Source organism: Microcebus murinus, chromosome 7, assembly GCF_040939455.1.
Source record: "Microcebus murinus isolate Inina chromosome 7, M.murinus_Inina_mat1.0, whole genome shotgun sequence".
Taxonomy (NCBI): Eukaryota; Metazoa; Chordata; class Mammalia; order Primates; family Cheirogaleidae; genus Microcebus; species Microcebus murinus.
The window spans coordinates 85,991,442-86,008,136 of NC_134110.1; the positions used below are offsets into that span (position 1 = coordinate 85,991,442).

A 16,695-nucleotide genomic window follows, 5' to 3' on the forward strand; every position below is an offset into this window, starting at 1 on the left:
TTTTCTAACCCTTGGCATGTAAGCATTGCTCTAAGCCTTGTTTTCATTTACCTTTCACCAGATTTCAAATGTGCAGCATTTTTTTTTTTTTGCACTTTTGAAACTGAGCAAATTATTCACAAATGTTATATGGGAACTGCAGTTATTGGTCTACTTTTCTTAAAATTCTTTCGCTGTTGTACTTTACTTGAAAGAAAAATGATTTTGGCTAGAGTGTATATTGCTGGGGCCCTAAGAGTAATTTGAATGCTCAAGAATTTATCTTAACCTACTATTCATTATGTCCTCATTTAAATAATATAGCATTATTGTTACATTGTTGAAATTGCTTACGATAACACATTGATTAGATGGAGGAAAAGTTGTGCCATCTAAAAAAATAAGCAAACAGACTTTAAGGGAATTAACATTACTGCGTAAAGCATTTCTATTTGCAGGGAACCAACAGCTTTTATATTTTTATTACTGTCATGCAGTTTGTTATTTTCAGAGTTTGTTTGAAATCTGTGAGATGAAGTACTGTCTAATTTCAGATCTACAAAGCCAGGATGTGAAATTATGTGCAAAGCTACTGTGACTCAGTATAATAATTATAATTTAAAATAAAACTGAGTAAGTTAAAACTGAATTTTATTTTTGAAAATTTCCATAATTGATCTAATCCAATCCTTTGTAGAACAAACAAAAAAAGCCTTTCTTAAAATGATTCAGTATTTCACAACATAAAGTTTCATTTGGATAAATTTATAATGTGTAATATATAATGAAATTCACAATATTTAAAATGTTCAAAAGAATGAAAATGCTTTTCTCCCCTAATGGGAATACAGTGATTTTTACATGTGGTATTGAATAAGAAAGATTTCAGAAAGCTCCTATGGCACAGTTTCCTATTAGTAGTTAATCCCCCCCTGGTCTTTTTATGTAGTAAGGAAGGTGCTTCTCTAAGTGCAAATTCCTTAAGGACAGTTTTACTGTTTGTATACCAATGGCTATTATATTACTATTTACTTGATAAACCACATTGGCATCATTCCAGGCGTTTTAACTGTTGCATGCTTTAGCCACAGAGGTAGGACAGTGGGCTGGTGAGTGGAAGAAAGAACAAGCAGAGGAAGAGTTATGCTTGTTCTTCAAGGGACATGTGTGTGTATGTTGGTTTATTGTTACACACCGTCATTCTGTGTGCAGTGGCTGTCATGTGCCGAGGACAGACATTTCTTATCTCCTCCTACTGCCATCTCCTCTCCATGTTCTTATCCCATTGAAAATGTTACATTCATGATTAGTCTATCAAGACAGTTTTCAAAAGTAACTGAACATACAGGCAAGCAGTGTGTTTCCCCAGTATTTATTTCATGGGTCTGCATTTGGATGGGCCACTCCCTGGGCCGTATCTGCTGCCATCAGCCCTCCTGTGCCCAGCCAGGACAGTTACAAAGGCCCCCTTTCCCTGAACCAAGTCTCCATCTTGAAATCAGTGTTAGACATGACACTTCAGCCAGCCATGGCTAATGGACTGGAGTTGGCATTTGACCTGCAACCCATTTGCCATAACTGAATTTTGGATTGTAGGTTTTACTGTGACTCTGAGGGGCAGACCTCATCAATAACTGTGTACTAATTTGCTACAGTTGTCTGAGGCCACACCCTGAACGTGCCTGATCTTGTCTAATTTGCTGCAGGTGCCATAACGATGTACCACAGCCTGGGTGGCTCACACAACTGAAGTCTGTTTTCTCACAATCTGGAGGCTGGAAGTGTCAGATCAAGGTGGTTTCTTCTGAGCCCTCTCCTTGTGTTCGTTCGGCAGGGCCTTCCCTCTGGACCTGTGTTCGAATCTCCTCTTTTGATTCAGTCATATTGGATTAGGGCCCACTCATCTGACCTTATTTAACCTTCAGTACCTCTTTAAAAACACATCTCCAAATACAGTCACATTCTGAGGTACCTGAGGGTTAGGACTTCAGCATATGAATTTTGGGGAGACACAGTGCAGCCCTAAAACAACAACCAGTTTTGGTCTGATTAAAAACTCTCTTCTCTGTGAGTCCTATCAGAACGAGGAGTTACTGTTTCCTCCTGGCCCTGCAAATAACTAGGGTTCAGCCTCCTCACACAATGCTTCCTCTTTTCTCTTAGTGCGTTCTTTTAAAAATAAAAAGAGAACACAATGAAATGCAGAAAGTAGTGACCTAGGAAGCAGAAGTCCTGGGTTCTAGCTCTGCTGCTGCCCCTAATTATCTGGATGTTCTTGCAGAAGCCCCTTTCTATTCTCTATAAAGTGAAGAGGCGGGACCAAATGACTTGCAGGGTTTCTCTTAAAGCTAGTATTTCGAGACTCTGCCTAATATATATATTTTTTTATTTAATCATTAATTTAGTCATTCACCAATTATTTGAGTGCCGGTAGTGTGACTCCTTTTATATGACCTTCCTCCCATAAAAGCTTTTATAGTTTCTGTCCATTGTGTAGAATAACATTAACACAAAGAACCAGTGAGGTTAAATTCTGAAATAACTATTCCAGCATTAGCTACCCCATGGTTACTTAATTAAGCAAATCAAGAAATCTTGTCAGTCAGTTTTAATGGTGGAGAATCATCTCCCTTCAGGAAGTCTTGTGGTCAGTGGGCAAAAATGGCAACCAGCTTCTCAAAAGTTAAGGCATTATTATGTACTAAAGGTCACCCACAACTTTTATAATAGACGACCAGCTGTGTAAACTGCAAGATGTTGTCATAAGGAAGTGCCAAGCAAAACTTTGGTGCTGTTTGCTGACTATGCTGAAGGGCAGAGAAGCTAAATTCTTGCCAGTAGTTTAGAAAATTGTTAGGAAAAGCATAGCCTCTGGGAGGTGCCTCCTCCCCAGGGCCTGGGATCCAGTCCTAGAGATCACATTTGGCCCAGGACCTTCGGTCCTCAAAATCTACCTACTGACAAGGCCTGGATCCTGCAGGGCTGGGCTCAGGAAGCAGCTGGGAAGGCCGTGCTCCGAACTGGCCTAGCTAAGCTGCAAGTTCTTAAAACCTGGAAGTAATTCTTCAGATGGTTTGGAGTCAGCAGCAACTATGATGTGGTTGCAGCATTGTCAACTGAAGTTGATTAAAATGCATGTCGTTCTCTATGACATTATAATTAAAATAACCCAATTTCCAAATGGTGTGCAAGTTTTTGCAGGCCTAGAGCAAGAGTTCTTTCATGGTTTAAAAATGCGTTCATGTACCACATGCTCTGAAACCATTGCCATTAGCCGTAATTGCACAGAAGCAGTCAAATGGTACTTGTTATGTCCCTGCTGTCTACCTGAAACTGTTTAAAAACTCATAGATGGCCAGGACCCAAAGAGCTTATCATATAAACAGATAAAGCAGGTGTTCGTAAAAATGGTGGTGAGCCGGAAAAGAGTAGTTAACAATAATGCCCTCCCTTATGTTGGTATATAATGTATATATCCCTATATTGATCTTAATCTGTTGGTTCTTTATGTTGTTTTAAAACAAAGCATTTGTAGTGACTATTATATATGGTACAATAACAAATAGTAATACATTAATAAATAGTACACTAGGATGAAAATAGTAAAGAAACTATGGTAGAGAAAGTAAGGATGGAGAATTGAAATTAAGCCAAGGCTAAAAGTAGTTTGAACAAAGATGAACTTTCTAGAAGGTTCTAAAAGAGAGTGCCTCAAGAGGTATGTGGAAAACCAGAAAAGTCATAAACAAATCTGTATAGGGTTTTTCACCCTTTTTGTTCTGACCACCAGGAAGTTAAGTTACAGAATGAGCAGCATCCATCACGTAAAAACATACCAGTTGCTTGAGAAAAACAGCTTTCCTGATATGAGTCCTGAAAGAATTTTGTCCAAGGCCTTTCCATAAAGGAGACATGGTAGAAAATATCCTCAAATAACATCCTTAGGGTAAAATGACATCATATTTCATCTTGTTTCTTAGAAATCCCTCAACATAAGATAGGAGATAATGTCTAAAGCATAGTTCAGTGAATTTCTAATTAGAAGTTGAAGGTGTACAGTGCAGTTGAAGAGGTGTGTGTGGATCTGCTTTTGTTCAAGAGTAAAATTTAGACTATCCCAAGAAACAGTGGGTTGGATATTTGTTAGTTAATTTTCATGAATGTTCTTTTGTGAACTTGGGCTTTTATTATTGTTTTGCATTTCTTAATTAGGTTGTAACATACACTTAGTAAAGTGTGTAAAGATCCACAAGTCCCAAATGTATAGTTCAATGAATATTTACATCTGTAAACACTTTTTTAAACTAACACCCAGATCAAAATTTACAACTGTCTAGCAGCCCAGAAGGACCTCGTCCTCCTTCCTAACCAATGCCTATCACTGCTCTGATTTCTGTCACAGGTGATTGGTTGTGTTTCTAAGTGAATGAACTTCGCATAAGTTGAATCACCTGGTATCTATTCTCCCTGTTTTGTGTTTAGCAGTTGTTTATTAGTTTTCCTTGCTATTCAGTATTCTATTTAATACCTCAATTTATTTATCCTTTATATCATAGATGTAGATTTGGGTAGTCTCACCCCTCTTTTTTTTTTTGCTATGATAAATAAAACTGTTATGATAATTCTTGTGCCTGGCTTTTGTTGGACATAAGTACTCATTTCTTCCAGGAATGGAATTGCTGATCATAGGGTAGATGCATGTTTAGATTTAGATGATGCAGCTAAACTAGTTTCCCAAAACCAGTATACATTTCCACTAGCAATGTTTGAGCTTTCCAGTTGTTCCATGTCTTCACCAATTCTTGATATTGTTCATCTTTTTTTCAATTTTAGCCATTCTGGTGGTAATGTAGTGGTATCTTCTTGTGACTTTAATTTGTACTTCATTGATGAGTTGGGACCCTTTTCTTATGCCTTTTAGTCATTTGGTTAGCCTCTTTTGTGAAGCGCCTGTTTGCCACTTTTGCCAATTAAAAAAAAATGCATTATTTTTCTTAACCATTCATAGGAATTCTTTATATATTATGAATACGAGTCCTTTTTGGGGTGTGTGTATTATGTTATGAATACCTTCTCCCAGTCTGCGCCTTGTGTTTTTGCTTTCTTAATGATAATCTTAGATGAACAAAAGATACTGAGCCTTTGGTAGGATCTAGGCAGCAAAGAGAGGGTTGCATATGATATTCTCTTGCAGGAACCTATGATAAAGCATAATATTCTGATAAATTCTTAAGTTATAGATACAGGTATAAAACGCTATGGCGGAGGATAAGGTCATAATTGTAGATAAAAAAGGAAAAGTTTCAAATTTTGTTAGACTAGTTTGGGCTTAAATACTTAGAGAATGCTTACATTGGGAGGGCTTTGGGAGATCGTCTGCTTGAACCTGTTATTTTCCGAATGAAAATGAGGCCTTAAGAATGTTAAATAACTCACAGTAAATAGATTAAACTTAATGTAGGAAGTGATGTTAGTGCTGCTGCTTCAATAATATGTGAACTACACCTGGGATGATTTTCTGGGTTAGTCTTCACTTCAAATACTTGTCTCATTGTCTGAATAATACACTTAAATTGTGAAAATTGTTTCCTGGTACTCATTTTTTTTTTTTTAAGGTAAGGGATTGGGAAAATGTGGTTACCATTGACAAACTTCTTACTGAGTATGTGATCTTGATTCAGTCATTTAGGTCTACAAAACTCTTGCTGGGAATTTAAGGGAGAATACTGAGTCTTACCTTGTTCCCCACTCTTGAATTTGGAACCACCTGAGAAATGACACAGGACTCACATAGATGGAGATGCAAAGAGCACCTTTGTTACCTATATGGCGAAATCAGAAAGTGTGAGGCAACCTGCCACAGTTCATCCTCTTCTTCCCTTTCCCCCACCGTGGCCTTGAGACAACTCCCTGGAAGGAGAGTTTGGGTCTGCAGGGTAGATGTGCTTTCCCAGGACCCCACCCTTGCACCCCTTGGCATTGGACCTCCAGATCTGCCTCTGCCTTCTGGCCTGGGCTCACACAGAGGAGGGTGGGAACCAAGCAGGATCCATGTCTTCTCTGGATCCTGAAGGTCCCCAAAGAGCAAAAGCACACAGTTGCTTTGTCTCCACCCACCTTTGCAAGGATAGATACGCCAATCCTTCTCCCACGAGGAGGTGTGACTGGGCAGCAGAGAAAGGGAAGGGCCCAGGGATTCTTTTCAAATGCTGTTTTCTTTGGAGAAAGGAGCAGAGGCTTCCTGATCTAAGACCTGTGGAGGGCACATGAGGAGAAAGAATGCTGTCCCCTAAGACCTCAGTTGTCCTCTTTCCAATAGGGTTGGTTATGTCTCTTTTATGTGCCTCCCGGGATTGTTGAGGGATCAGAGGCACCAACCCAAGGGAAAATGCCTTGCAGCAGCGACTGTTGCACTGTAAGAAGGAAAAGCACAGTGTTTGTATAGTGCTTTGCCACTGTTAGAGTTCTGAGTCTGCCTCTCCACCACTGCAGTGGGGATTTCTCCAAGGCAGGCACAGTGCCTCAATACTAGGTCTGACAGTGCTGTGCCCAGTCCCAGGGCTACCCCACAGCAGGTGCTCGACTCATGCTGTGAGGATTTTGCCCCACCCCTCAAACCCTGCAATCTGATACTAAGTTCCCTCAGAACTACTGGTACTAATTAAACTATTTCTGAGATCCTAATCTTTGGAGGGGGCAGGGACTTCAGAGATCCCTTTAAATTTGGCAAATCCCTGTGCTCTTCTCTCAATAAAAGGTGTGTCAAACATAGAATTTTCTGTATTGTTTGAAGAGACTCCTAGAAGCCTTCACACTATCCACAGAGCACTTAGAAGGACTTGGACCTTATGAAAAGCCCTAGTCTTGGATGTCAAATCTTTTGAAAATATTTCCGCCCTTATTTTACTCACTAGCTCTTCTGCAGAGGTAGTCACTTAAATTGGACTAAGAGAATAATTTTGTAGGTTTTCGTTTAAAACCCAATACATTTTTAAAATGTAATATAAAGAAAATCAAAAGCCATAACCTATTCATCTAGAGGCAATTAAGAATTTGGGATGACAGCTTCCCAAACTAGTAAATTCCTTTTTTTAAAAAAATGGGTTGCTCTTCTATTCACTTGTACTTTTATTCTTGTAAAGTCTGTTCTCTTCTTGATTAAAAGTTTTTGTATGACTTATATGATTTACAGGAATGAGAAAACAAAGTGGATATGGGAGTTGAGATGCTTAGCCTATGATTTCTGTCCATTGCCAAGCTCTTTGTCAGTTTTATGTCACCTAGAACATTTAGAAGGAAGTCATTTTTTGTATTTATATAGATATATTTTTATCTACCAAAAGGCAAATGTTTCAAAATATGAAAACAAAATTTGAAAAATTGCAAGTTGTCCTCAATATGAAACATTTGATCATTTAAAAATTTTACACGAATCTTTGGTTGGAGTAAAACAAATCTTATCTCGACACTGTTATCTAACATCACTTAGTTTGAATTTGAGAAGCATTTTCGTAACTAATTTTATTCACAACAATAATTATAGAGTTTAATGTATACTAACAACCAGTTGGAAATTGAAATGTTCATCCATCAATTAGTCAGATCGTCCCAGAATTTTTGTTTCTGGAATCTGGTCCCACTTATGAATGACCGTGAGGCTTTTTAGGGCGATTGACAGTCACAGTTGAAGGCTGCTGAAGGCACGGATCTTTGCATGTGGCTTACATGTGGCCTATGAAGAATTTCACGGGTGCGGCTCCCAATCAGCACCTGTCCCCTGCCCTCCAGTGCTCCTGGGACAGGCTAGTCTGGAGCCTAGGCCTGTGATTGCAGCCACCAGAAGAAAGGAGGAGCAGTAAGATGTGGTGGTGGTGGGCGGCAGGGTAGTCACCTGTGGTGGGAGGAAAGCAACATGCTTTTGTCTCTGTCTGGCCCAGTGGCATGCTGGGGGCTGCTTTTTGAATTGTATATAATAATTCCTCACTGCAAGTGGCATGGTCTTGCTCTGGAATCCTACAGGTCTGCACTGTGATTTTTCTGTTGAAGCTAGCCGTGCACTCCACATAGAGCATCTTTTGCCACAACAGATGGCACTAGCTCAATAGACCTGCCAGGTCATGTGGTCCAGTTGACAAGGCTTCTTGCATCACCCTCTGTTTATAAGGCATCCTGGTAATGTTTCTTGTCACCCAAGAAATGAGAGAAAGCAGAATCCCTTTGTATAGAATATGTAGCCTCCAAAGCCCACAGAGGTCTATCAAGTGCTGTATTTCCTTCTTGGTGATAGGAAGTACAAGGTGGAATTACTGGTCCTTTTCTTTGGAGAGGAGTTCCCAGTGTGCTCCATCCACTGTACAGGGCCAGCTACATGATTTGCAGGACCCAGTGCAAAATGAAATTGCAGAGGTCTCGGCCAGAGGAGGGAAGGCAGTGTGTCCTTCCCATAAGCCCACTTCCCAACCCTCGACACAGGGGTGACCCCCAAGGGATTTCAACTTCCATGTCTGGAGCTGGGGTTTCCTCACTGTAGTATCAAACTGAGGGCAAAGTGATGACCAATGACAAAACCAAACCATTATAGCAGTGCATTGACTCACTTGGTCCTCCCAATAACCTTTTGAGGTGGGTCATACAAGAAATACCTAACAGTTGCCTAGCACTTTGAAGTTTGTGTGCACCCTCCCTTTCTTTGGCTGATTTCCTGCTCCCTTTCCTGTCCCTCCTGCTCCTGAACTAGGGCACACTTCCGCAAAACTGATTCTTGTAATGCTCTGAACCCAATGTTCTGTTTCTCTTGTTAGTGCGTTTACACAGGGCATGCCTATTCTAAAATAAGAAGGTCTTTCCACACCTTCATCTTTTAAAACTCTCTTGAGGCAGTTACCAGTCTTTTTCCCTTTCCCCTGTGGGTAATCCAGTTGTGCAGAGGAGGGGGTAACCTGCTGTGTTGCCTTCCTGGACCGCTGGGGTCAACCAGTCGATTGACTCAGGTGGCCTGAGTGTAATTCAGTGGAAGGCCCTGTGGAAGCCCCAGAAATATGGGAGTTTTTCTAAAGTTTTTGCTGCACTTTCTTCTGTGACAGAAGAAAACAATTTACCCTCTTACTTTGCTTCTGATTGACCCTATGTGTCCCACTGCAATTTGCATCTCATCCTTACTTAGTTGAACTCATGTCCTCAGTCGGAAGGAGAAACAAGAAGCACTCCTTTTGAAAGTCATATTTGGTGGTCGATGTAAGGACAGAATGAAGAAAGAGCCCCGGTTAACTTTCCTTTTGGGCCATTTTTACACATTGCATCACTGCTCTCAATACTTGCCTTCTGTCGGATATGTTTGCATGCCCAGGAACACACAGACACACGGACACACTCACACCGTTGACACTAGCTATTGGGGTATTGTCATAGTCTTCCCACATCCTGCTGATTTTTTTCCAGCTTCCCCAGAGACCACATAAAAAGTTTTTTTTTCCTATATTATAAATATTTGCTGAAGACTAAAGGGGAAAGAATGTGCATGAATTTTATATATTAAAAAAAGCTGTTTAACATTTTTTTGAAAGTCTTAAGTATTTTTCTGTTTCTTGATAGTTCACAGAAGCCCAGTTTCTTTTTTATATCTCCTGTGTGATTCGTCTGATTGCAATTGGTTCCAAACACACACACACAGACACACACACTCACACACACACACACACACACAACTTAAGTGAGGGCTTTGCAGTTTTAAATAGGATGAGATCAGGTAGAGCTTGAGTGAGAAGATGGCATTTGAACAAAGTCTTGAGGGAGGTGAGAGAGTGAGCTTGGTGGCTGTCTGGGGGAAGAACATCCCGGGCAGAGGGAACAACCAGGGTCAAGGCCCTGAGACAGCAATATTCAAGGCATGTTTTAGCAGCAGTGAGAAGCAGAACAAATGAGAGGAACAGTAGGAGCCAAATGGTATAGGTTATTGTGGACCATGATGAAGAGTTTAACTTTCACCTTAAGTGAAAGGGGAGCCACTGATGGGTTTGAGCAGGGGACTGTCATGATCAGTCTACTGACTTCAGAGAATCAGGTGACCAGTTAGAAGACACAATCATGGCAAGAGCATAGATTTTCATTTATGTAGGCAGCCCTGTAACTACCACTAAGATGACAAAAGGATGCAATATTTACTGCACCTCCATAGTACACCCTCTTCCAGTTGATACCCACAAAGGTAACCACTACTGGGACACAGATTTGTTTCATCTCTTTTTGATTCCTTATAGGGAATATTTATATAATGGGAGTCATATAGTGTAGCAACTACTAATGCAGCAGGTCATTTGCAGACCTGCACAGCTGGGCTACAGGAAATGTGGGGTCAGCATATAACAGAGGACTCATTTTGATCAACTTGCTTTACAGTTGTATGGTAAGCTCATCATGTAAAGGAAATGGGTACCACAAAGCAAAAGTATCATTTTTATTTCATACATGTATCCAGCATCTTACACAGTCCTGGCACTGAGTAGGCACTCACAAAATATTTTTGAAGGACTGAGTCTAGTTCACAGCAACCTCAGACTCCTAGGCTCAAGCAATCATTCTGCCTCAGCCTCCCGAGTGGCTGGGACTACAGGCATGTGCCACCATGCCCAGCTAATTTTTTCTATATATTTTTAGTTGGCCAATTAATTTCTTTCTATTTTTAGTAGAGACAGGGTCTCACTCTTGCTCAGGCTGGTTTCAAACTCCTGACCTCAAACTATCTACCCGACTCAGCCTCCCAGAGTGCTAGGATTACAGGTGTGAGCCATCACACCTGGCCAAGAAAAGCCATTTTTACCTCAAAGAAATTTTACCAGGCCTTTTAAAGTTAATATGCACATAAAGGCAGAATCTTTTAACTTGCAATGGGTAGATGTAAATAACTGATATTTATTTTACATTATTCTAAACAGGTTGATATTTTGCTTAAATATTTTTTTAAAATTGAAGCTTAAACTATCTCTTCTACTGATTTTTTTTCTGGTGAACAGGATATAATGTTTCAATTCCTTAGTGCTAAATCCATTAACATACATTATTTTGGACTCCACAGTGCTGAGAAATTAAGCTCAGGTTTTGAAAACAGGAAAGGCATTCATGAGATTTTTTCTTTTTGGCTGAAGGTGCCTGCATTTTTTTTTCACTTTAGAAGGTAAATAAATTGTTCAGAGGCTAATCTTAATCTCTCAATTTTACAGACAAATCAGTGGAATTTAGTTGAAATGCTTTAAGACAATGTGTGTGTACAAGCGATTTAACTGGGACAAGAATAGAAAACAGCATCTGCTCTCAGCCAAGTTATTGCTTTTGTGCTGTTGTATAAAGGCAAACAAAGGTGCCTTACGTGGTCCTGTTTTGTATCCTCATAATCTCATGTCATATACAGATAATCCCCATTTACAGTTTTCACACATTTCTAAATGAACATTTTAATAATGAAGTCTTTTCTGTTGATTAGAGCTGTCATGATTAAATGGCCTTGAGTTTTCTTAGCCTGTGAATGTACAAGATTAGACAGGAATTACAAACAAAATCAAGGAAACTTTAACAATACATTATGGATAAACTTTACTTAGGAGTAAAGCACCAGGGATTTTTTTCTTTTTTCTTCTTTATTATTTTTGGGAGTGGAAGAAATTAGAACAAGATGAGGAAATGAAAAATTTAAGTGGCCACATGTATCGCTTGAGATACTGGGGATTATGAAGATCAGAGAAGATTTAGGAACTAGAGTAAATATCTCTCTCTTCCAGTTTATTATTTCCAATGTCTTTTAGACTGTTTGTAGAATATGCAGAGCATTACATAATAAACATTTTACGCAGAAATAATTTTTGTCTACCCACATAGCTCACTGACAGGTATTAACAGGCAGAGCAGGGATGGGAACCACAGTTGAGTGGTATGTGGGCATCGTAGGAAATGCTATCTGCTGTTGAGTGATGGGGTGTCTTCACATCTCAGAGGCTGGGTGTAGCTGCTAGTGCCATGGGATTACAGCTGTGATTTCAGGTGCTCCAAAAGAGCGTCCCCAAAGATGCAGTCCACAGGGACACTTCTTGTAAGCAAAGTGTTCTAAAGGTGTTGTCACTGTTTCTGTTCATTCAACAAATACCTAGGGAGCATGCAGTATTGCAGGTACTGGAGAGGGACAGTAGTGCACAACGCAGACAAAAGATAAATCCCTACCTTCGTGGAATTTACAGTCTGGGGGAGAGCAGTAACAAAATGTATAATAAGTAAAGAAATGACATAGAATGTTACAATGGAAAGAGAAAGAAAATTAGAGCAGGGTAAGAGGACTGGGGAATTCTAGAGGCAAGTGAGTTGTGATTTTAAATGAGATCAGGGTCGGTAGGCCTCTTTGAGAAGGCACAATTTGAGCAAAGTGTTGAAGGAAGCAGGGAAGATTATCAGCCCTGGGGAAATACAGGGAAAATTTTCAAGGCAGATGGCGCGAAGGCCCAAATGAGGGAGCATGCTGGCTGGCGCCTGGGAGGAATAGGGATTATGAGGCCAGCAACTGTGGTGGAGGGAGCAAGGCTAGAAAAGCTGGAGGTGAGGTCAGAGAGGTAAAGAATGGGGGAAGTAGGCCCATGTCGTAGGACATTGCAAGGACTTTGGCTTTTGTTTGCAGAAAAAAGAGGCCTCTTTGCAGGGTTGTACACAGGGTTCCTGTCCTTTTATTTTCTTCTTGATACCCACAAAAAATGTTACAAAAAAATAACCATTCTCTTGTATCCCTACAGGACCTAGTGCCCTGTGGGTAAATATTTGTTGAATGGGTGGATGAAAATAGTGACACATCTGGTTACGGGTTTTTGATGAATCTGATGATAAAGTGCCTTATTGTGGGACTGTTGTGTCTCCTCCCTGTAGGACTCTGTGACTAATAAAGTGGTAGGCTTTCCGTGGAAGGCCTCACATGCCTCCTCTGACCTCACTGTGAGCATGCTAAGGGCCTGGCAGCTGTTTTCTCTAGATCAGGGGACAATACCTTGAGAAGGACCTTTACGTGGCTGGTGTCCACAGCATGCGGAAGTATATATCTTGCTAGCACCGTCTCTGGATGAGTGGCTGTTCACAGGCAGAACCCTTTGAAGTAAGATGTTAGTCCTTACGCAGCCCTTTTCATTTAGTCCCATGATTTTTAGGGTAGTCAAATGTTCTGCTAGGATAGCATTTCTTAAAGTGACTATTACAGAAAGCGTGAACATACTACCCCCTCCCTGGTTTTACTCTCTCTGTTTATTTATATAGCTTGCTCTCTTGGACTACCACCAATTGTGCTGTCTCAATATCAGTGATAGACTTGCACTGGTACATTTATAGTAAATAATGTCTGTGGATACTTCTGTTTTTAAAGTTGAGTGTTGATCTTTTCTTATTCTTTCTTCATCTTACCAGCCCTTCACATGTTTTTAAAAATAATTATTGCTGTCCTTTATTCCCTCACTCTGTGTGTTAGGACCATTGGGTTATAATTTACATAGAGTGAAAGGCACAAATCTTTTCCCCACTATTTTAACTACTTTAAATGTCACAATTCAGTGGTTTTCGGTATATTTATACTGTGTACAACCATCACCATTACCTAATTCCAGAACATTGCCATCATCCGAAAGATGAATCCTGTTCCCACTCATAGTAACACCCAATTCCTCCCTCTTCCCAGCTCCTGGCAACCACTAATCTCTTTTCTGTGTCTGGCTTCTTTCACTTAGCACAGTGTCTTCAAAGTTTATCCATGTTATAATACCACATGTTCGTGCTTCATTTCTTTTTATGGCTGAATATATTCCATTGTATGGATGTACCACATTTTATTTATCCATTCATCAGCTGATGGATGCTTGGGTTTGACTATTATAAATAATGCTGCTGTGAACATTCTTTTACAAATTTTTGTATAAACATATGTTTTCATTTCTCTTGGGTATATACCTAGGTGTGAAAATGCTGGATCATATGGCAAGTCTATGTTCAACTTTTTGAAAGATAACCAAAATGTTTACCACAGTGTTTGCACCATTGTATACTCCCATAAGCAATATACAACAGTTCCAATTTCTCCACATCCCCACCAACACTTGTTCTTTTCCTTTTTTAAAAAAAATTGTAGCCATTCTAGTACATATGGAATGGTATCTCATTGTGGATTAGATTTGCATTTCCCTAATGAGTAATGATGTTTAGCATCTTTTCATGTGGCCATTTGTATATATATATATATTTTTGATGCATACTGGAATGGAAACATTTGTATATTTTATTTGGAAGAATGTCTATTCAAATCCTTTGCCCATTTTAAAATTGAATTATTTGTCTTTTTGTTGTTGAGTTGTGAGAGTTCTTTGTATAGTTTAGCTGTAAATCTTTATCAGATAAATGATTTGGAAATATTTTCTGTATTCTGTAGATTGTCTTTTTGCTTTCACAATGATCACTTTAAAGCACAAAATTTTTTAATTTTGATGAAGTCCAATTTATTTTTTCTGTTGTTGCTTATGCTTTTGGTGTTTAATCTAAGAAGTCTTTGGGTAACTCAAGGTCATGAAGATGTAATCCTGTGTTTCTTTATATATGTTTTATAGTTTTACTCTTATATTTAAATCTTTCATTCATTTTGAGTTAATCTTAGGCTATTGTGTATGGTAGGGCTCTAAACTCATTCTTTTGCATGAGGATATCCAATTGTCCCAGAATTATTTATTAAAAAGACTTTTCTTTTTCTATTGAATGGTCTTGGCACCCCTGTTGAAAGTAAATTGACCATAGATATGTGGTTTTATTGCTGGACTCTCAATTCTGCATTTATCTGTGTGTCTATTCTTTTGCCCATACAACATTGTTTTGATTATAGTAGCTTTTATGGTAAGTTTTGAAATCAGGAAGTGTGAGCCTTTCAACTTTGGTTTTCTTTTTCAAGATTATTTTGGTTATTACAGGCCCCTTGAATTTCCATATGAATTTTAGGATCATCTTGTCTATTTCTGGAGAAAATTGGGAGTTGGAATTTTGATAGGGATTGCATTGAACCTGTAGATCTATTTGGGGAGTACTGCTATCTTAACAAGATTAATCTTCCATTTCATGAACATGAAATGTATTACCATTTATTTAGCTCTTCTTTAATTTTTTGAAACATTGTTTTGCATTTTTCAGTGTACAAGTCTTGCTCTTCCTTGGTTAAATTTATTCTTGGGTATTTTATTCTTCTCAAATGCTTTTGTAAATGAAACTTTTCTTAATTTCATTTTCAGATAATGAACAAACTGCATTCAGTGTATGTGTCAAACCGTTTTAAGAAACACACACACCTATTTTGCTTATCTTTAATTAATTAATGTAGCTAGAGATCTGAGTATAGATGACTATTAATTAGAATTTATATCAGCCAGAGGAACATAGTAATTTAGAGGAAAAAGTATTTTTGGATTGTTATCCTGTCTGTCTCAGAATAATTGAATTTTGTAAATTTTCTATATATGCTCTGTACTATTTGAGACCAGGAGAATGTTGTAATTTCTAAGACTTGGAAAACATCACATGGTTAAAGAGGATATGAAGGATTGGGGGTTTGGTTAGGAAGAGAAGACCAACACTCAGTTTTTTGTGTTTTGCTTTTTGTTTTCATTCAGAATTGTTGATGGGATCAGCTGAGCACATACCATTCACTTACCAGTAAGTTTCAGATGAAAGTTTCAGGTAAATAGTTACTAAGACAATTTGATGGAGTTATTCTGTTGAATAATTTTAAATTGGGAAATCAAATTTCAAACTAGTCAATTTTAAATTGGGAAATCAAATTTCAAACTGACTCAAATTGCTTAAGGAGCATATCTATGTAGGACTAAAAAAGGGTCTTCAAGAATTTGTTAGTTTGAAATTTGCTTTTAGTTGTATCAACAAAAAATGGATAATAATTTGAGGTTCTGTTTCAGGATAGACTGAGTAATAAAATAAGCAAATGAAAATTATAGCCAGCAAAGATTTTTGTTTTTAAAAAATCTGCAGTCTAACCATTTTCCCAGTGATGTAAACTGGAGAGGAGGAATCTAAGGGTCATGAAAAGAACTTGGAGGGGGGATCAAAGCTTTTGTCTTTGCCTATCACATATTTCAGTAATACTGTTGTGCTTATTTTGTATCTACAGAGCTAGGCTTTGGGACAAATGAAAAGGAAGCAATAATGTAATAAAAGAAAGTTCACTAAAATTTACTGCCTGTTTTTTTCTGTTTTTATCATTTTTGCCTATATCTTTATTGCAAATAGTTAAACTTTGAAACCAAGCTTAGTTTTCCTTTATTATTTTTATTATCATGAAAAGAGCACATGCACATAGTTTAAAAATATTCAAATAAGACAAAAGATCAATGAAAACCAAATCTTCCTTTTGTTCTAGACCCACTCCCCAGACATAACTCTCCAATTGTTTCCTATTTACCATATATGTATATACCTAGCTCTGTTTGACCCAATCTACACACTTTTATGTACCTTGATTTTTTAATTAAATGGATGGTTCTTACTACTTCATGTCAACACATAGATATCTGCTTCATTCTTTATAGCCATTGCAGAGTATATTTCATTGTATGAATGGACCATAATTGATGTAACCAGTTCCCTGTTGCTAAACATGTAGATTTTCTTTTCTTTTTCCTTTTAATTATAAATAATCTTTATGTGGTAGAG

General features: G+C 38.5%; 1 protein-coding gene across 9 annotated transcripts in view; it reads left to right on the top strand.

Annotated features, from left to right (window-relative positions):
• Positions 1-16,695, top strand: part of EYA1 (EYA transcriptional coactivator and phosphatase 1) — a 307,766-nt gene that overhangs the window by 46,204 nt on the left and 244,867 nt on the right. For 2 of the 9 annotated variants that reach the window (XM_076005225.1, XM_076005227.1), the window contains exon 2: positions 15,639-15,705. The exons of the other annotated variants lie outside the window; for them this stretch is intronic. The gene's annotated coding sequence lies outside the window, so the exon portion shown is untranslated. The remainder of the gene's footprint in view (positions 1-15,638; positions 15,706-16,695) is intronic. 9 annotated transcript variants of the gene reach the window in all.